Source organism: Moschus berezovskii, chromosome 3 (genome assembly GCF_049115385.1).
Source record: "Moschus berezovskii isolate FMDL1 chromosome 3, NW_MosBer_1.0, whole genome shotgun sequence".
NCBI classification, from domain to species: domain Eukaryota; kingdom Metazoa; phylum Chordata; class Mammalia; order Artiodactyla; family Moschidae; genus Moschus; species Moschus berezovskii.
The window spans coordinates 3,156,774-3,178,440 of NC_142462.1; positions in this window are offsets into that span (position 1 = coordinate 3,156,774).

Consider the following 21,667-nt stretch of genomic DNA (forward strand, 5'->3'; position numbering starts at 1 on the left):
CCTTTGTGCGACTCAGAATGTTCCCTAACATCTGTCCGCAGTGGAGAGGAGAATACATTTTATGGACTCAAATCGAGAAGAGGCAATGTTCTCATTTAACAGCTCGAGAGAAACCCGGAAGTTCCCCTTCCAAAACAAAAGGGGACTTGACTTCACTGAAGTAACCCGAGGGACTTCCTGAGTTCCCTGCGAAACTCTGAAGTACTCCATGCTTCCCTCCGCAACTCGAAAAACAACACAAAATTATCCCCTCAAAGCGAGATGAGGAAATATTGTGCTGCAGAAGCTCAAGAGTTATCCCGGATTCGTGCTTGAAAGGCAAAAGGGTACTTGACTCCCTTTATGCGACTCAGAATGTTCCCTAACATCAGTCCTCAGTGGAGAGGAGAACACACTTTAGGGACTCAAATTGAGAAGAGGCAATGTTCCCAATTAATGGCTCGAGAGTAACCCGGAAGTTCCCCTTCCAACACAAAAGGGGACTTGACTTCCATGAAGCAACCCGAGGGACTTTCTGAGGTCCCTGCGCAACTCGAGAAGTATCCCATGCTTCCTTCCGCAACTCGAGAAACACCACAAAATTATCCCCTCAATGCGAGATGAGGAAATTTAGTGCTGCAGAATCTCAAGATAAATCCCACATTCCCTCTCGAAAGCCTAAACGGTATTTGGCTCCCTTGGAGCGACTCAGAATGGTCCCTAGTTTGCCTCCTCACTGAAGAGGAGAACACACTTTTTGGACTCAAATCGAGAAGAGTAAATGTTCCTATTTAACTGCTCAAGCATAACACAGAAGTTCCCCTTGCAACACAAAACGGGAATTGACTTTTCTGAAGCAACCCGAGCGAGTTCCTGAGGTCCACGCGCAACTAAGGAAGTACCCCCAGATTCCCGCCGCAATGCGAGAAACACCACAAAATTATCCCCTCAATGGGTGATGAGGAAATTTTGCTATGCAGAATCTCAAGAGAAATCCCACATTCCCGCTTGAAAGGCAAAAGGGTACTTGACTACCATTATGCCACTCAGAATGGTCCCTAAAAACCGCCCACAGTGGAGAGGAGAACACACTTTATGAACTCAAATCGAGAAGAGGAATTATTTCCATTTAATGGTTCAAGAATAAACCGGATGTTCCCCTTCCAACACAAAAGGGGACTTGACTTTCCTGAAGCAACCCGAGCGAGTTTCTGAGGTCCCCACGGAACTCGAGAAATAGCCTCGGCTGCCCGCCACAACAGGAGAAACACAACAAAATTATTCCCTCAGTGCGAGATGAGGAAATTTTGCGCTTCAGAATCTCAAGAGAAATCCCACATTCCTGCTTGAAAAGTAAACGGGTACTTAACTCCATTTATGCGACTCAGAATATTCCCGAACATCTGTCCTCATTGAAGAGGAGAACACACTTTAAGGACTCAAATCAAGAAGAGGCAATGTTCCCATTTAACTGCTTGAGAGTAACCCGGTAATTCCCCTTCCAACACAAAAGGGGACTTGACTTCCCTGAATCAACCCGATCGAGTTCCTGAGGTCCCCTCGCAAATCGAGAAGTACCCTCAGCTACCAGCCACAATTCGATAAACACCACAAAATTATCCCCTCAATGCGAGTTGAGGAAATTTTGCGCTGCAGAATCTCAAGAGAAATCCCACATTCCCGCTTGATAGGTAAACGGGTACTTAACTTTCTTTATGCAACTCAGATTGTTAAATAACATCTGTCCTCATCGGAGACGAGAATCCATTTTAAGGACTCAAATCGAGAAGACGAAATGTAACCATTTATCTGCTCCAGAGTAACCCGGAAGTTCCCCTTCCAACAAAAAAGGGGACTTGACTTCCCTAAAGCAACCCGAGCGAGTTCCTGAGGTCCCCGCACAAATCGAGAAGTTCCCTCATCTTCCCGCCGCAATTCGATAAACACCACAAAATTATCCCCTCAATGCGAGGTGAGGAAATTCTGCGCTGCAGAATATCAAGAGAAATCCCACATTCCCGCTTGAACGGCAAAATGGTACTTTACACACTTTTTGCCACTCAGAAAGTTCCCTAACATCGGTCCCAATTGGAGAGGAGAACACACTTTATGGACTCAACCCCAGAAGAGTCCGTATTCCATTTAAAGGTCTCAAGAGTAATTCGGAAGTTCCCCTTTCAGCACAAAAGGGGACCTGACTTCCCTGAAGCAACCCGAACGAGTTTCTAAGGTCTGCTTGCAACTGGAAAAGTACACTTCCCACCGCAATTCAAGAAACACCACAAAATTATCCCCTCAATGCGAGATGAGGAAATTCTGCGTGCAGAATCTCAAGAGAAATCCCACATTCCCGCTTGAAAGGCAAAAGGATACATGACTCCCTTTATGCCACTCAGAATGTTCCCTAACAAACATTCACAGTGGAGAGGAAAACACAGTTTATGGACTCAAATCGAGAAGAGGCAATGTTCCCATTTAACTGCTCGAGAGTAAACCGCAAGTTCCTCTTCCAATACAAAGGGGATTTACTTCCCTGAAGCAACCCGAGCGAGTTCATGAGGTCCACACGCAACTCGAGAAATAGCCCCTGATTCCTGCCGCAAAGTGAGAAACACCACAAATTTATACCCTCAATGCGAGATGAGGAAATTCTGCCCTGCATAATCTCAAGAGAAATCCCACATCCCTCTTGAAAGGCAAAAGGACACTTGACTCACTTTATGCCATTCAGAATGTTCCCTAACAACCACCCGCAGTGGAGACGAGAACACACTTTATGGAGTCAAACCCAGAAGAGGCAATGTTCCCATTTAACGGCTTGAGAGTAACCCGGAAGTTCCCCTTCCAACACAGAGGGGACTTCACTTTCCTGAAGCAACCCGAGCGAGTTCCTCAGGTCGCCATGCAACTCGAGAAATAGGCCCTGCTTCTTGCCACAAAGCGAGAAACACCACAAAATTATCCCCTCAATGCAAGATGAGGAAATTTTGCGCTGAAGAATCTCAAGAGAAATCCCACATTCCTGCTTGAAAAGCAAAATTGTACTTTACACACTTTATGCCACGCAAAAGTTCCCTGACATTCGTCCCCATTGGAGAGGAGAACACACTTTATGGACTCAACTCGAGAAGAGGCCCTATTACCTTTAAAGGGCTCGAGAGTAATCCGGAAGTTAATAATCCAGCACAAAAGGGGACCTGACATCCCTAAAGAAACTCGAGTGAGTACCTGAGGTTCCCTTCGCAACTCGGGAACTGACCCCCGCTTCTCGCTACAACTCGAGAATCACCACAAAATTATCCCCTCAATGCGAGATGAGGAAATTTTGCGCTGCAGAATCTAGAGAGAAATGCGAGATTTCAGCATGAAAGGCTAAAGGCTACGTGACTCCCTTTCTGCGGATCAGAATGTTCCTTAACAACTGTCCTCAGTGGAGAGGAGAACACATTTTATGGACTCAAATCGAGAAGAGGCAACGTTCCCATTTAAAGGTTCGAGAGTAACCCAGATGTTCTCCTTCCAACACAAAAGGGGACTTGACTTCCCTAATGCAACCCGAGGGGCTGCCTGAGGTCCCTGCACAACTCGAAAGTACCGCATGCTTCCTTCTGCAACTCGAGAAACAAGACAAAATTATCCCCTCAATGGAGATGGGGAAATTTTGCAATGCAGAATCTCAAGAGAAATCCCGCATTCCCGCTTGAAAAGCAAAAGTGTACTTGACTCCCTTTATGCGAAACAGAATGGTCCCTAACATCCGTCCTCAATGGAGAGGAGAACACACTTTATGGAGTCAATTAGAGAAGAGGCAATGTTCCCATTTAAAGGCTGGAGAGTAACACGGAAGTTCCCTTCCGTTACAAAAGGGGACTTCACTTCCCTGAAGCAACCCTAGCGAGTTCCTCAGGTCCCTGCGTAAATCGAGAAATACCCCATGTTTCCCGGTGCAACTCGAGAAACACCACAAAATTATCCCCTCAATGCGAGATGAGGAAATTTTTCGCTGCAGAATATCAAGAGAAATCCCACATTCCCGCTTGAAAGGCAAAATGGTACTTTACACACTTTATGCCACGCAGAAAGTTCCCTAACATTGGTCCCAATTGGAGAGGAGAACACACTTTATGGACTCAACCCCAGAAGAGTCCGTATTCCATTTAAAGGTCTCAAGAGTAACTCGGAAGTTACCCTTCCAGCACAAAAGGGGATCTGACTTCCCTGAAGTAACTCGAGTGGGTAACTGAGTTCCCCGTCACACCTCGAGAAATACCCCCAGCTACCCGCCTCAATTCGAGAAACACCACAAATTTATCCCCTCAATGCGAGGTGAGGAAATTTTGCAGTGAAGAATCTCAAGAGAAATAACACATTCACGCTTGAAAGGCAAAATGTACTTGACTCGATTTATGCGACTCATAATGTTCCTTAACATCCGTCCTCAGTGGAGAGGAGAACACACTTTATGGAGTCAACTAGAAAAGAGGCAATGTTCCCATTTAATGGCTTGAGAGTAACCCGGAAGTTCCCCTTCCAACACAAAAGGGGACTTGACTTCCCTGAAGCAACCCGAGCGAGTTCCTGAGGTCCCAACGCAACTCGAGAAATATCCCCTGCTTCCTGCCAAAAAGCGAGAAACACCACAAAATTATCCCCTTAATGCGAGATGAGGAAATTTTGCGCTGAAGAATCTCAAGAGAAATCCCGCAATCCCGGTTGAAAGGCAAAATGGTATTTTACACACTTTATGCCCCTCAGAACGTTCCCTAACATTCGTCCCCATTGGAGAGAACACACTTTATGGACTGAAATCGAGAAAAGGCCCTATTCCGTTTAAAGGGCTCAAGAGTAGTCCGGATGTTGCCGATCCAGCAGAAAAGGGGACCTGACTTCGATGAGGTAACTCGAGTGAGTTCCTGAGGTCCCCGTCGATACTCAAGAAGTGCCCCCAGCTTCTCGCTGCAACTCTAGAATCATCACAAAATGATCCCCTCAATGCGAGATGAGGAAATTTGCAATGCAGTATCTCAAGAGAAATCCCACATTCCAGCATGAAAGGCGAAAGGGTACTTGACTCCCTTTATGCGATTCAGAATGTTCCCTAACATCCGTCCTCAGTTGAGAGGAGAACACACTTTATGGAGTCAATTAGAGAAGAGGCAATGTTCCCAATTAACAGCTCGAGAGTAACCCGGAAGTTTCCTTCCAACACAAAAGGGGACTTGACTTCCCTGAAGCAACCCAAGCGAGTTCCTGAGGTCCCCACGCAACTCGAGAAGTAGCCTCGGCTTCCTGCACAAAAGGAGAAACACCACAAAATTATCCCCTCAATGCGAGATGAGGAAATTTTCCGCTGAAGAATCTCAAGAGAAAGCCCACATTCCTGCTTGAAAGGCAAAAAGGTACTTTAAACACTTTATGCCACTCAGAACGTTCCCTAACATTCGTCCCCATTGGAGAGGAGAACACACTTTATGGACTCAACTCGAGAAGAGGCACTCTCCCTTTAGAGGTCGCAAGTGTCATTCGGAAGTTCCCCTTTCAGCACAAAAGGGGACCTGAATTCCCCATCGCACCTCAAGAAGTACCCCCAGCTTCCCGCCGCAATTCGAGAATCACCACAAAATTATCCCCTCAATGCGAGATGAGGAAATTTTGCCCTGCCGTATCTCAAGAGAAATCCCACATTCTTCCTTGAAAGGTAAACGGGTACTTAATTCCATTTATGCGACTCAGAATATTCCCGAACATCTGTCCTCATTGTAGAGAAGAACACATTTTAAGAGCTCAAATCAAGAAGAGGCAATGTTCCCATTTAACTGCTCAAACTACCGCACAATAGCACTCATCTCACACGCTAGTAAAGTCATGCTCAAAATTCTCCAAGCCAGACTTCAGCAGTATGTAAACCGTGAACTCCCAGATGTTTAAGCAGGTTTTAGAAAAGGCAGAGGCACCAGAGATCAAATTGCCAACATCCGCTGGTACATAGAGAAAGCAAGAGAGTTTCAGAAAAACATCTATTTCTGCTTCATTGACTATGCCAAAGCCTTTGATTGCTTGGATCACAATAAACTGTGGAGCATTCTGAAAGAGATGGGAATCCCAGACCCCCTGACCTGCCTCTTGAGAAACCTGTATGCAGGTCAGGAAGCAACTGTTAGAAATGGACATGGAACAACAGACTGGTTCCAAATAGGAAAAAGTGTACGTCAAGGCTGTATATTGTCACCTTGCTTGTTTTATTTATATGCAGAGTACATCATGAGAAACGCTGGGCTGGAAGAAGCACAAGCTGGAATCAAGATTGCTTGGAGAAATATCAATAACCTCAGATATGCAGATGACACCACCCTTATGGGAGAAAGTGAAGAGGAACTCAAAAGCCTCTTGATGAAAGTGAAAGAGGAGAGTGAAAAGGTTAGCTTGAAGCTCAACATTCAGAAAACAAAGATCATGGCATCTGGTCCCATCACTTCATGAGAAATAGATGGAAAAACAGTGGAAACAGTGTCAGACTTTATTTTTTTGGGCTCCAAAATCACTGCAGATGCTGAATGCAGCCATGAAATTAAAAGACGCTTGCTCCTTGGAAGGAAAGTTATGACCAACCTTGATAGTATATTAAAAAGCAGAGACATTACTTTGCCAACCAAGGTCCATCTAGTCAAGGCAATGGTTTTTCCCGTGGTCATGTATGGATGTGAGATTTGGACTGTGAAGAAAGCTGATCGCCGAAGAATCGATGCTTTTGAACTGTGGTGTTGGAGAAGACTCTTGAGAGTCCCTTGGACTGCAAGGAGATCCAACCAGTCCATTCTAAAGAAGATCAATCCTGGATGTTCGTGGAGGGACTGATGCTAAAGCTGAAACTGCAATACTTTGGCCACCTCATCGGCGAGTTGACTCACTGGAAAAGACTCTGATGCTGGGAAACGTTGAGGGCGGGAGGAGAAGGGGACGACAGAGAATGAGGTGGCTGGATGGCATCACCGACTTTGTGGACATGAGTTTGAGTGTACTCCGGGAGTTGGTGACGGACAGGGAGGCCTGGCGTGCTGTGATTCAAGGGGTCGCTGAGAGTTGGACACGACTGAGCGACTGAACTGAACTGAACTGAACTGCTTGAGAGTAACCCGGAATTTCCCCTTCCAACACAAAAGGGGACTTGACTTCCCTGAGGCAACCCGAGCGAGTTCCTGAGGTCCCCCCGCAAATCAGGAAGTACCCTCAGCTTCCCGCCGCAATTCAATAAACACCACAAAATTATCCCCTCAATGCGAGGTGAGGAAAATTTGCAATACAGAATCTCAAGAGAAATCCCACATTCCCGCTTGAAAGCCAAAAGGGTACTTGACTCCCTTTATGCCACTCAGAATGTTCCCTAACAACCGTCCACAGTGGAGAGGAGAACACTCTTTATGAACTCAAATCGAGAAGAGGCAATATTTCCATTTAACGGCTCGAGAATAACCCGGAAGTTCCCCTTCCAACACAAAAGGGGACTTGACTTCCCTGAAGCAACCCGAGCGAGTTCCTGAGGTCCCCACGCAACTCGAGAAGTAGCCTTGGCTGCCCGCCGCAACAGGAGAAACACAACAAAATTATTCCCTCAATGCGAGATGAGGAAAGTTTGTGCTGAAGAATCTCAAGAGAAATCCCACATTCCCGCTTGAAAGGTAAAAGGGTACTTTACACACTTTTTGCCACTCATAAAATTCCCTAACATCCCTCCCCATTGGAGAGAAGAACACACTTTTTGACTCAACTCGAGAAGGGGCAATCTTCCCGTTAAAGGTCTCCAGTGAAATTCAGAAGTTCCCCTTCCAGGACAAAAGGGGAACTGACTTCCCTGAAGTAACTCGAGTGTGTTCCTGAGGTCCCCGTCGCACCTCTTGAAGTACCCCCAGCTTCCCACCGCAATTCGAGAATCACCAGAAAATTAACCCCTCAATGCGAGATGAGGAAATTCTGCGCTGCAGAATCTCAAGAGAAAATCCACATTCCTGCTTGAAAGGCAGAAGGGTACTTGACACAATTTAGGCCACTCAGAAACTTTCCTAACATCCGTCCACATTGGAGAAGAGAACACACTTTATGGACTCAACTGGAGAAGAGGCACTATTCCCTTTAAAAGGCTCATGAGTAATCCGGAAGTTCCCCTTCCAGAACAAAAGGGGACCTGACATCCCTGAAGCAACCCGAGCGAGTTTCTTAGTTCCGCTCGCTACTCGAAAAGTTCACCCAGCTTCCCACCACAATTCGAAAAACACCACAAAATTATCCTCTCAATGCGCAATTAGGAAATTCTGCGCTGCAGAATCTCAAGAGAAATCCTACATTTCCGCTTGAAAGGCCAAAGGATACCTGACTCCCTTCATGCCTCTCAGAATATTCCATAATAACCATTCGTAGTGGAGAGGAGAACACACTTTATGGACTCAAATCGAGAAGAGACAATGTTCCCATTTAACTGCTCGAGAGTAACCCGCAAGTTCCCCTTCCAACACAAAGGGGATTTACTTCCCTGAAGCAAACCGAGCGATTTCCTGAGGGCCCTACGCAACTAGAGAAATAGCTCCGATTCCTGCCACAAACCGAGAAACACCACAAAATTATCCCCTCAGTGCGAGATGAGGAAATTTTCGCTGAAGAATCTCAAGATAAATCCCACATTCCCGCTTGAAAGCCAAAATGGTACCTTACACACTTTATGCCACTCAGAACGTTCCCTAACATTCGTCCCCGTTGGAGAGGAGTACACACTTTATGGACTAAACTCGAGAAGAGGCACTCTCCCTTTAAAGGTCTCAAAAGTAATTAGGAAGTACCCCTTCCAACACAAAAGGGGACTTGACTTCCCTGAAGCAACCCGAGAGAGTTCCTGAGGTCCCCACGCAACTCGAGAAGTAGCCTCAGCTGCCCGCCGCAACAGGAGAAACACAACAAAATTATTCCCTCAATGTGAGATGAGCAAAGTTTGTGCTGAAGAATCTCAAGAGAAGTGCCACATTCCCGCTTGAAAGGCAAAAGGGTACTTTACACACTTTTTGCAACTCAGAAATTTCCCTAACATCCCTCCCCATTGGAGAGGAGAACACATTTTATGGACTCAACTCGAGAAGAGGCACTCTTCCCGTAAAAGGTCTCCAGTGAAATTCGGAAGTTCCCCTTCCAGGACAAAAGGGGACCTGACTTCTCTGAAGTAAATGGAGTGTGTTAGTGAGGTCCCCGTCACACCTCTTGAAGTACCCCCAGCTTCCCGCCGCAATTCGAGAATCACCACAAAATTATCCCCTCAATGCGAGATGAGGAAATTCTGCCCTGCAGAATCTCAAGAGAAAATCCACATTCCTGTTTGAAAGGTAAAGGGTACTTGACACACTTTATGGCACTCAGAAACTTTCCTAACATCCGTCCGCATTGGAGAAGAGAACAAAATTTATGGACTCAACTGGAGAAGAGGCCCTATTCCCTTTAAAGGGCTCATGAGTAATCCGGAAGTTCTCCTTCCAGAACAAAAGGGGGCCTGACTTCCCTGAAGCAACCCGAGCGAGGTTATTAGGTTCGCTTGCAACTCGAAAAGTACACCCAGCTTCCCACCGCAATTTGAGAAACACCACAAAATTATCCCCTCAATGCGCGATGAGGAAATTCTGTGCTGCAGAATCTCAAGAGAAATCCTACATTCCCGCTTGAAAGGCAAAAGGATACCTGACTCCCTTCATGCCTCTCAGAATATTCCATAACAACCATTCGTAGTGGAGAGGAGAACACACTTCATGGACTCAAATCGAGAAGAGACAATGTTCCCATTTAACTGCTCGAGAGTAACCCGCAAGTTCCCCTTCCAACACAAAGGGGATTTACTTCCCTGAAGCAACCCGAGAGAGTTCCTGAGGTCCCCACGCAACTCGAGAAATAGCCTCGGCTCCCCTCACAAAAGGAGAAATACCACAAAATTATCCCCTGAATGCGAGATGAGGAAATTTTGCGCTGAAGAATCTCATTAGAAAGCCCACATTCCTGCTTGAAAGGCAAAAAGGTACTTTAAACACTTTATGCCACTCAGAACGTTCCCTAACATTCGTCCCCATTGGAGAGGAGAACACACTTTATGGACTCAACTCGAGAAGAGGCACCCTCCCTTTAGAGGTCGCAAGAATCATTTGGAAGTTCCCCTTCCAGCACAAAAGGGGACCTGACTTCCCTGAAGTAACTCGAGTGAGTACCTGAGGTCCATGTCGCACCTCAAGAAGTACCGCCAGCTTCCCGCCGCAATTCGAGAATCACCACAAAATTATCCCCTCAATGCGAGATGAGGAAATTTTGCCCTGCCGTATCTCAAGAGAAATCCCACATTCTTCCTTGAAAGGTAAACGGGTACTTAATTCCATTTATGCGACTCAGAATATTCCCGGACATCTGTCTTCATTGTAGAGGAGAACACAATTTAAGAGCTCAAATCAAGAAGAGGCAATGTTCCCATTTAACTGTTTGAGAGTAACCCGGAAGTTCCCCTTCCAACACAAAAGGGGACTTGACTTCCCTGAAGCAACCCGACGGAGTTCCTGAGGTCCCCGCGCAAATCGAGAAGTACCCTCAGGTTCCTGCCGCAATTCAATAAACACAACAAAATTATCTCCTCAATGCGAGGTGAGGAAATTTTGCAATGCAGAATCTCAAGAGATATCCCACATTCACGCTTGAAAGCCAAACGGTACTTGAGTCCCTTTATGCCACTCAGAACAATCCCTAACAACCGCCCGCAGTGGAGAGGAGAACACTCTTTATGAACTCAAATCGAGAAGAGGCAATATTTCCATTTAACGGCTCGAGAATAACGCGAAAGTTCCCCTTTCAACACAAAATCGGACTTGACTTCCCTGAAGCAACCCGAGCGAGTTCCTGAGGTCCCCACGCAACTCGAGAAGCAGCCTCGGCTGCCCGCTGCAACAGGAGAAACACAACAAAATTATTCCCTCAATGTGAGATGAGGAAAGTTTGTGCTGAAAAATCTCAAGAGAAATCCCACATTCCTGCTTGAAAGGCAAAAGTGTACTTTATACACTTTTTGCCACTCATAACGTTCCCTAACTTCCCTCCTCATTGGAGAGGAGAACACACTTTTTGGACTAAACTCGAGAAGAGGCACTCTTCCCGTTAAAGGTCTCCAGTGAAATTCGGAAATTCCCCTTCCAGGACAAAAGGGTACGTGACTTCCCTGCAGTAACTCGAGTGTGTTCCTGAGGTCCCCGTCGCACCTCTTGAAGTACACCCAGCTTCCCGTTGCAATTCGAGAATCACCACAAAATTATCCCCTCAATGCGAGATGAGGAAATTCTGCGCTGCAGAATCTCAAGAGAAAATCCACATTCCTGTTTGAAACGCAAAAGGGTACTTGACACACTTTATGCCACTCAGAAACTTTCCTAACATCCGTCCCCATTGGAGAAGAGAACACACTTTATGGACTCAACTGGAGAAGAGGCCCTATTCCCTTTAAAGGGCCATGAGTAATCCGGAATTTCCTCTTCCAGAACAAAAGGGGACCTGATTTCCCTGAAGCAACCCGAGCGAGTTTCTTAGGTCCGCTCGCTTCTCGAAAAGTACACCCAGCTTCCCACCGCAATTCGAGAAACACCATAAAATTATCCCCTCAATGCGCCATGAGGAACTTCTGCTCTGCAGAATCTCAAGAGAAATCCTACATTCTCGCTTGAAAGGCAAAAGGATACCTGACTCCCTTTATGCTTCTCAGAATATTCCATAACAACCATTTTCAGTGGAGAGGAGAACACACTTTATGGACATAAATCGAGAAGAGACAATGTTCCCATTTAACTGCTCGAGGGTAACACGCAAGTTCCCCTTCCAATACAAAGGGGATTTACTTCCCTGAAGCAACACGAGCGAGTTCTTGAGGGCCGTACGCAACTAGAGAAATAGCCCCGATTCCTGCCACAAACCGAGAAACACCACAAAATTTTCTCCTCAGTGCGAGATGAGGAAATTTTCCCTGAAGAATCTCAAGAGACATCCCGCATTCCCGCTTGAAAGGTAAATGGTACCTTACACACTTTATGCCACTCAGAACGTTCCCTAACATTCATCCCCATTGGAGAGGAGAACACACTTTATGGACTCAAATTTAGAAGAGGCACTCTCCCTTTAAAGGTCTCAAGAGTAATTCGGAAGTTCCCCTTCCAGCACAAAAGGGGACCTGACTTCCCTGAAATAACTCGAGTGAGTACCTGAGGTCCCCGTCGCACCTCAAGAAGTACCCCCAGTTTCTCGCCGCAGTTGGAGAATCACCACAAAATTATCCCCTCAATGCGAGATGAGAAAATTTTGCCCTGCCGTATCTCAAGAGATATCCCACATTCCCGCTTGAAAGGTAAAAGCGTACTTGACTCCCTTTAAGCGACTCAGAATGTTCCCTAGCATCCGTCCTCATTGGAGAGGAGAACACACTTTATGGACTCAATTCAAGAAGAGGCAATGTTCCCATATAAGGGTTTGAGAGTAACCCGGAAGTTCCCCTTCCAACACAGAAGGGGACTTGACTTCCCTGAAGCAACCCAAGCGAGTTTCTGAGGTCCGCACGCAAATCGAAAAGTACCCCCAGCTTTACGCCGAAATTCGAGAAAAACCACAAAATTATCCCCTCAGTGCGAGATGAGGAAATTTTGCGCTGCGGAATCTGAAGAGAAATCCCACATTCCTGCTTGAAAGGTAAACGGATACTTAACTCCCTTTACACGGCAAAGAATGTTCCCTAACATCCGTCCTCAGTGGAGAGGAGAACACACTTTATGGCGTCAACTAGAGAAGAGGCAATGTTCCCATTTAACTGCTCGAGAGTAACCCAGAAGTTTCCCTTCCAAAACAAAAGGGGACTTGACTTCTTTGAAGCAACGCGAGCGAATTCCTGAGATCCCCACGCAACTAGAGAAGTAGCGTCGGCAGCAGGCCGCAGCAGGAGAAACACCACAAAATTATCCCTTTAAGTCGAAATGAGGAAATTTTGCAAAGCAGAATCTCAAGAGAAATCCCACATTCCCGCTTGAAAGGCCAAATGGTACTTTACACACTTTATGCCACTCAGAACGTTCATAACATTCGTCACCATTGGAGAGGAGAACACAATTTATGGACTCAAATCCAGAAGAGGCACTCTCCCTTTAAAGGTCTCAAGAGTAATTTGGAAGGTCCCAGCACAAAAGGGGACCTGACTTCCCTGAAGCAACTCGAGTGAGTACCTGAGGTCCCAGTGGCGCCTCAGGAAGTACCCCCAGGTTCTCGCCGCAATTCGAGAGTCACCACAAAATTATCCCCTCAATGTGAGATGAGGAAATTTTGCCCTGCCGAATCTCAAGAGAAATCCAACATTCCTGCTTGAAAGGAAAAAGGGTACTTGACTCCCTTTATTCCACTCAGAATGTTCCCTAACAAACGCCCGCAGGGGAGAGGAGAACACACTTTATGAACTCAAATCGAGAAGAGGCCATATTTCCATTTAATGGCTCAAGAGTAACCCGGAAGTTCCCCTTCCAACACAAAAGGGGACTTGACTTCCCTGAAGCAACCCGAGCGAGTTCCTGAGGTCCTCACGCAACTCAAGAAGTAGCCTCGGCTGCCCGCCTCAACAGGAGAAACACAACAAAATTATTCCCTCAATGCGAGATGAGGAAAGTTTGTGCTGAAGAATCTCAAGAGAAATCCCACATTCCTGCTTGAAAGGCAAAAGGGTACCTTACACACTTTTTGCCACTCAGAAAGTTCCCTTACGTCCGTCCCCATTGGAGAAGAGAACACACTTTATGGACTCAACTGGGGAAGAGGCCCTATTCCCTTTAAAAGGCTCATGAGTAATCCGGAAGTTCACCTTCCAGAACAAAAGGGGACCTGACTTCCCTGAAGCAACCCGAGCGAGTTTCTTAGGTCCGCTCACTACTCGAAAAGTACACCCAGCTTTCCACCACAATTCGAGAAACACCACATAATTATCCCCTCAATGCGCAATGAGGAAATTTTGCGCTGCAGAATCTCAAGAGAAATCCTACATTCCCGCTTGAAAGGCAAAAGGATACCTGACTCCCTTCATGCCTCTCAGAATATTCCGTAAAAACCATTCGCAGTGGAGAGGAGAACACACTTTACGGACTCAAATCGAGAAGAGACAATGTTCCCATTTAACTGCTCCAGAGTAACCCTCAAGTTCTCCTTCCAACACAAAGGGGATTTACTTCCCTGAAGCAACCCGAACGAGTTCCTGCGGGCCCACGCAACTCGAGAAATAGACCCTGCTTCCTGCCGCAAAGCGATAAACACCACAATATTATCCCCTCAGTGCGAGATGAGGAAATTTTGCGCTGAAGAATCTCAAGAGAAATCCCACATTCCAGCTTGAAAGCCAACAATGTACTTTACACACTTTATGCCACAGAAAGTTCCCTAACATTCCTCTCAATTGGAGAGGAGAACACACTTTATGGAATCAACTCAAGGAAGAGGCCCTATTCCCTTTAAAGTGCTGGAGAGTTATCCGGAAGTTCCTAATCCAGCACAAAAGGGGACCTGACTTCCCTGAAGTAACTCGAGTGAGTTCCTGAGGTTCAAGTCGCAACTCAAGAAGTTCCCCCCGCTTCTCGCTACAACTCGAGAATCACCACAAAATTATCCCCTCAATGCCAGATGAGGAAATTTTGTGCTGCAGAATCTAAAGAGAAATCCCACATTCCAGGGGACTTGAATTCCCTGAAGCAACCCGAGCGAGTTCTTGAGGTCCCCACACAACTCGAGAAGTAGCCACGGCTGCCCGCCGCAACAGGAGAAACACCACAAAATTATCCCCTCAATGCGAGATGAGGAAAGTTTGTGCTGAAGAATCTCAAGAGAAATCCCACATTCCGGCTTGAAAGGCAAAATGGTACTTTACACACTTTATGCCACTCAGGACGTCCCTAACATTCGTCCCCATTGGAGAGGAGAACACACTTTATAGACTCAACTGGAGAAGAGGCCCAATTCCCTTTAAAGGGCTGAAGAGTAATTCGGAAGTTCCCCTTCCAGCACAAAAGGGGACCTGACATCCCTGAAGCAACCCGAGCGAGTTACTTAGGTCCGCTTGCAACTCGAAAAGTACACCCGGCTTCCCACTGCAATTCGAGAAACACCACAAAATTATCCCCTTAATGCGAGATGAGGAAATATTGCGCTGCAGAATCTAAAGAGAAAACCCACAGTCCAGCATGAAAGGCTAAAGTGTACTTGACTCCCTTTCTGCGACTCATAATGTTCCCTAACATCTGTCCTCAGTGGAGAGGAGAACACACTTTAAGGACTCCAATCAAGAAGAGGCAATGTTCCCATTTAACTTCTTGAGAGTAACCCGGAAGTTCCCCTTCCAACACAAAAGGGGACTTGACTTCCCTGAAACAACCCGAGCGAGTTCCTGAGGTCTCCGCCCAAATCGAGAAGTACCCTCAGCTTCACGCCGCAATTTGATAAACACCACAAAATTATCCCCTCAATGCGAGGTGAGGAAATTTTGCAATGCAGAATCTCAAGAGAAATCCCACATTCCCGCCTGAAAAGCAAAAGGGTACTTGACTCCCTTTATGCCACTCAAAATGTTCCCTTACAACCGCCCCCAGTGGAGAGGAGAACACACTTTATGAACCCAAATCGAGAAGAGGCCATATTTCCCTTTAACGGCTCAAGAATAACCCGGAAGTTCCCCTTCCAACACAAAAGGGGACTTGACTTCCCTGAAGCAACCCGAGCGAGTTTCTAAGGTCCCCAGGCAACTCAAGAAGTAGCCTCGGATGCCCGCCGCAACAGGAGAAACACTACAAAATTATTCCCTCAATGCGAGATGAGGAAAGTTTGTGCTGAAGAATCTCAAGAGAAATCCCACATTCCCGCTTGAAAGGCAAAAGGGTACTTTACATACTTTTTGCCACTCAGAAAGTATCCTTACGTCCGTCCCCATTGGAGAAGAGAACACACATTATGGACTCAACTGGAGAACAGGCCCTATTCCCTTTAAAAGGCTCATGAGTAATCCGGAAGTTCTCCTTCCAGAACAAAAGGGGACCTGACTTCCCTGAAGCAACCCGAGCGAGTTTCTTAGTTCCGCTCACTACTCGAAAAGAACACCCAGCTTTCCACCACAATTCGAGAAACACCACATAATTATCCCCTCAATGGGCAATGAGGAAATTCTGCGCTGCAGAATCTCAAGAGAAATCCTACATTCCCGCTTGAAAGGCAAAAGGATTCCTGACTCCCTTCATGCCTCTCAGAATATTCCATAACAACCATTCGTAGTGGAGAGGAGAACACACTTTATGGACTCAAATCGAGAAGAGACAATGTTCCCATTTAACTGCTCGAGAGTAACCCGCAAGTTCCCCTTCCAACACAAAGGGGATTTACTTCACTAAAGCAACCCGAACGAGTTCCTGCGGTCCCCATACAACTCGAGAAATAGCCCCTGATTCTTGCCGCAAAGCGAGAAACACCACAAAATTATCCCTTCAATGCGAGATGAGGAAATTTTGCGCTGAAGAATCTCAAGAGAAATCCCTCATTCCCGCTTGAAAGGCAAAATTGTACTTTACACACTTTATGTCACTCAAAAATTTCCCTGACATTCGTCCCCATTGGAGAGGAGAAAACACTTTATGGACTGAACTCTAGAAGAGGCCCTATTCCCTTTAAAGGGCTCGAGAGTATTCCGGAAGTTCCTGATCTAGCACAAAAGGGGACCTGACATCCCTGAAGTAACTCGAGTGAGTTCCTGAGGTTCCAGTCGCAACTCGGGAAGTGCCCCCTGCTTCTCGGTGCAACTCGAGAATCACCACAAAATTATCCCCTCAATGCGAGATGAGGAAATTTTGTGCTGCAGAATCTAAAGAGATATCCCAGATTCCAGCATGAAAGGCTAAAGGGTACTTGACTCCCTTTCTGTGAATCAGAATGTTGCCTAACATCTGTCTTCAGTGGAGAGGAGAACGCATTATATGGACTCGAATTGAGAAGAGGCAACGTTCCCATTTAAAGGCTCGAGAGTAACCCAGATGTTCTCCTTCCAACACAAAATGGGACTTGACTTCCCTGATGCAACCCGAGGGGCTGCCTGAGGTAACTGCGCAACTCGATAGTACCGCATGCTTCCTTCCGCAACTCGAGAAACAACAAAAAATTATCCCCTCAATGGAGATGGGGAAATTTTGCAATGCAGAATCTCAAGAAAAATCCCGCATACCCGCTTGGAAAGCAAAAGTGTGCTGGACTCCCTTTATGCGAAAGAGAATGGTCCCTAACATCCGTCCTCAATGGAGAGGAGATCACACTTTATGGAGTCAATTAGAGAAGAGGCAATGTTCCCATTTAACGGCTGGAGAGTAACACGGAAGTTCCCTTCCAATACAAAAGGGGACTTCACTTCCCTGAATCAACCCTAGCGAGTTCCTCAGGTCCCTGCGCAAATCGAGAAATACCCCATGTTTCCCGGTGCAACTCGAGAAACACCACAAAATTATCCCCTCAATGCGAGGTGAGGAAATTTGCAATGGAGAATCTCAAGAGAAATCCCACATTCCCGCTTGAAAGCCAAAAGGGTACTTGACTCCCTTTATGCCACTCAGAATGTTCCCTAACAACCGCCTTCAGTGGAGAGGAGAACACTCTTTATGAACTCAAGTCGAGAAGAGGCAATATTTCCATTTAACGGCTCGAGAATAACCCGGAAGTTCCCCTTCCAACACAAAAGGGGACTTGACTTCCCTGAAGCAACCCGAGCGAGTTCCTGAGGTCCCCACGCAACTCGAGAAATATCCCCTGCTTCTTGCCGAAAAGCGAGAAACACCACAAAATTATCCCCTTAATGCGAGATGAGGAAATTTTGCGCTGAAGAATCTCAAGAGAAATCCCACATTCCCGGTTGAAAGGAAAAATGGTATTTTGCACACTTTATGCCCCTCAGAGCGTGCCCTAACATTCGTCCCCATTGGAGAGAACACACTTTATGGACTGAACTCGAGAAGAGGCCCTATTCCCTTTAAAGTGCTGGAGAGTAATCCGGAAGTTCCTGATCCAGCACAAAAGGGGGCCTGACTTTCTTGAAGTAACTCGAGTGAGTTCCTGAGGTTCCCGTCGCAACTCGAGAAGTGCCCCCCGCTTCTCTCTGCAACTCGAGAATCACCACAAAATTAACCCCTCAATGCGAGATGAGGAAATTTTGCGCTGCAGAATCTCAAGAAAAATCCCACATTCCAGCATGAAAGGCTAAATGGTACTTGACTCCCTTTCTGCGTCTCAGAATGTTCCCTAACATCTGTCCTCAGTGGAGAGGAAAACACATTTTATGGACTCAATTCGAGAAGAGGCAACGTTCCCATTTAAAGGCTCCAGAGTAAGCCAGATGTTCTCCTTCCAACACAAAAGGGGACTTGACTTCCCTGATGCAACCCGAGGGACTGCCTGAGGTCCCTGTGCAACTCGAAAGTACCACATGCTTCCTTCCGCAACTCGAGAAACAACTCAAAATTATCCCCTCAATGGAGCTGGCGCAATTTTGCAATGCAGAATCTCAAGAGAAATCCCGCATTCACGGTTGAAAAGCAAAGGTGTACTTGACTCCCTTTATGCGAAACAGAATGGTCCCTAACATCTGTCCTCAATGGAGAGGAGAACACACTTTATATACTCAAATCTAGAAGAGGCAATAATCCCATTTAACGGCTGGAGAGTAACACAGAAGTACCCTTCCAAAACAAAAGGGGACTTGACTTCCCTGAAGCAACCCGAGCGAGTTCCTGAGGTCCCCCCGCAACTAGAGAAGTAGCGTCAGCTGCCCGCCACAACAGGAGAAACACCACAAAATTATCCCCTCAAGGCGAAATGAGGAAATTTTGCAATGCAGAATCTCAAGAGAAATCCCACATTGCCGCTTGAAAGGCCAAATGGTATTTTACACACTTTATGCCACCCAGAACGTTCATAACATTCGTCCCCATTGGAGAGAAGAACACACTTTATGGACTCAAATTTAGAAGAGGCACTCTCCCTTTAAAGGTCTCAAGAGTAATTCGGAAGTTCCCCTTCCAGCACAAAAGGGGACCTGACTTCCCTGAAGTAACTCGAGTGAGTACCTGAGGTCCCTGTCGCACCTCAAGAAGTACCCCCAGCTTCTCGCCGCAATTCGAGAATCACCACAAAATTATCCCCACAATGTGAGATGAGGAAATTTTGCCCTGCCGAATCTCAAGAGAAATCCCACATTCCAGCTTGAAAGGCAAAAATGTACTTGACTCCCTTTAAGCGACTCAGAATGTTCCCTAGCATCCGTCCTCATTGGAGAGGAGAACACACTTTATGGACTCAAATCGAGAAGAGGCAATGTTCCCAATTAAGGGTTCGAGAGTAACCCGGAAGTTCCCCTTCCAACACAGAAGGGGACTTTACTTCCCTGAAGAAACCCAAGCGATTTTCTGAGGTCCACACGCAACTCGAAAAGTACCCCCAGCTTTCCGCCGAAATTCAAGAAAAACCACAAAATTATCCCCTCAATGCGAGATAAGGAAATTTTGCGCTGCAGATTCTGAAGAGAAATCCCACATTCCTGCTTGAAAGGTAAACGGTTACTTAACTCCATTTATGCGACTCAGAATATTCCCGGACATCTGTCCTCATTGAAGAGGAGAACACACTTTAAGGACTCCAATCAAGAAGTGGCAATGTTCCCATTTAACTGCTTGAGAGTAACCCGGAAGTTACCCCTTCCAACACAAAAGGAGACTTGACTTCCCTGAAGCAACCCGAACGAGTTACTGAGGTCCCTGCGCAAATCGAGAAGTACCCTCAGCTTCATGCCGCAATTCGATAAACACCACAAAATTATCCCCTCAATGCGAGGTGAGGAAATTTTGCAATGCAAAATCTCATGAGAAATCCCACATTCCCGCTTGAAATGCAAAAGGATACTTGACTCGCATTATGCCACTCAGAATGTTCCCTTACAATCGCCCGCAGTGGAGAGGAGAACACACTTTATGAACTCACATCGAGAAGAGGCCATATTTCCCTTTAATGGCTCAAGAATAACCCGGAAGTTCCCCTTCCAACACAAAAGGGGACTTGACTTCCCTGAAGCAACCCAAGCGAGTTTCTGAGGTCCCCACGCAACTCAAGAATTAGCCTCGGCTGCCGCTGCAACAGGAGAAACACCACAAAATTATTCCCTCAATGCGAGATGAGGAAAGTTTGTGCTGAAGAATCTCAAGAGAAATCCCACATTCCCGCTTAAAAGGCAAAAGGGTACTTTACACACGTTTTGCCACTCAGAAAGTTCCCTTACGTCTGTCCCCAATGGAGAAGAGAACACACTTTATGGACTCAACTGGAGAAGAGGCCCTATTCCCTTTAAAGGGCTCATGAGTAATCCGGAAGTTCTCCTTCCAGAACAAAAGGGGACCTGACTTCCCTGAAGCAACCCAAGCAAGTTTCTTAGGTCCGCTCGCAACTCGAAAAGTGCACCCAGCTTCCCACCGCAATTCGAGAAACACCAAAAAATTATCCCCTCAATGCACGATGAGGAAATTCTGCGCTGCAGAATCTCAAGAGAAATCCTACATTCTCGCTTGAAAGGCAAAAGGATACCTAACTCCCTTTATGCCTCTCACAATATTCCATAACAACCATTCGCAGTGGAGAGGAGAACAAAATTTATGGACTCAAATCGAGAAGAAACAATGTTCCCATTTAACTGCTCCAGAGTAACACTCAAGTTCCCCTTCCAACACAAAGGGGATTTACTTCCCTGAAGCAACCCGAACGAGTTCCTGCGGTCCCCACGCAACTCGAGAAATAGCCCCTGCTTCCTGCCGCAAAGCGAGAAACACCACAAAATTATCTCCTCCGTGCGAGATGAGGAAATTTTGCGCTGAAGAATCTCAAGAGAAATCCCACATTCCCTCTTGAAAGTCAAAAATGTACTTTACACACTTTATGCCACTCAGAAAGTTCCCTAACATTCGTCTCAATTGGAGAGGAGAACACACTTTATGGAATCAACTCAAGGAAGAGGCCCTATTCCCTTTAAAGTGCTGGAGAGTAATTCGGAAGTTCCTGATCCAGCACAAAAGGGCACCTGACTTCCCTGAAGTAACTCGAGTGAGTTCCTGAGGTTCAAGTCGCAACTCGAGAAGTTCCCCCCGCTTCTCGCTACAACTCGAGAATCACCACAAAATTATCCCCTCAATGCCAGATGAGGAAATTTTGTGCTGCAAAATCTAAACAGAAATCTCACATGCCAGGAGACTTGAATTCCCTGAAGCAACCCGAGCGAGTTCCTGAGGTCCCCACGCAACTCGAGGAGTAGCCTCGGCTGCCCGCCGCAACAGGAGAAACACCACAAAATTATCCCCTCAATGCGAGATGAGGAAAGTTTGTGCTGAAGAATCTCAAGAGAAATCCCACATTCCGGCTTGAAAGACAAAATGGTACTTTACACACTTTATGCCACTCAGAACGTCCCTAACATTCGTCCCCATTGGAGAGGAGAACACACTTTGTAGACTCAACTGGAGAAGAGGCCCTATTCCCTTTAAAGGGCTCAAGAGTAACTCGGAAGTTCCCCTTCCAGCACAAAAGGGGACCTGACTTCCCTGAAGCAACCCGA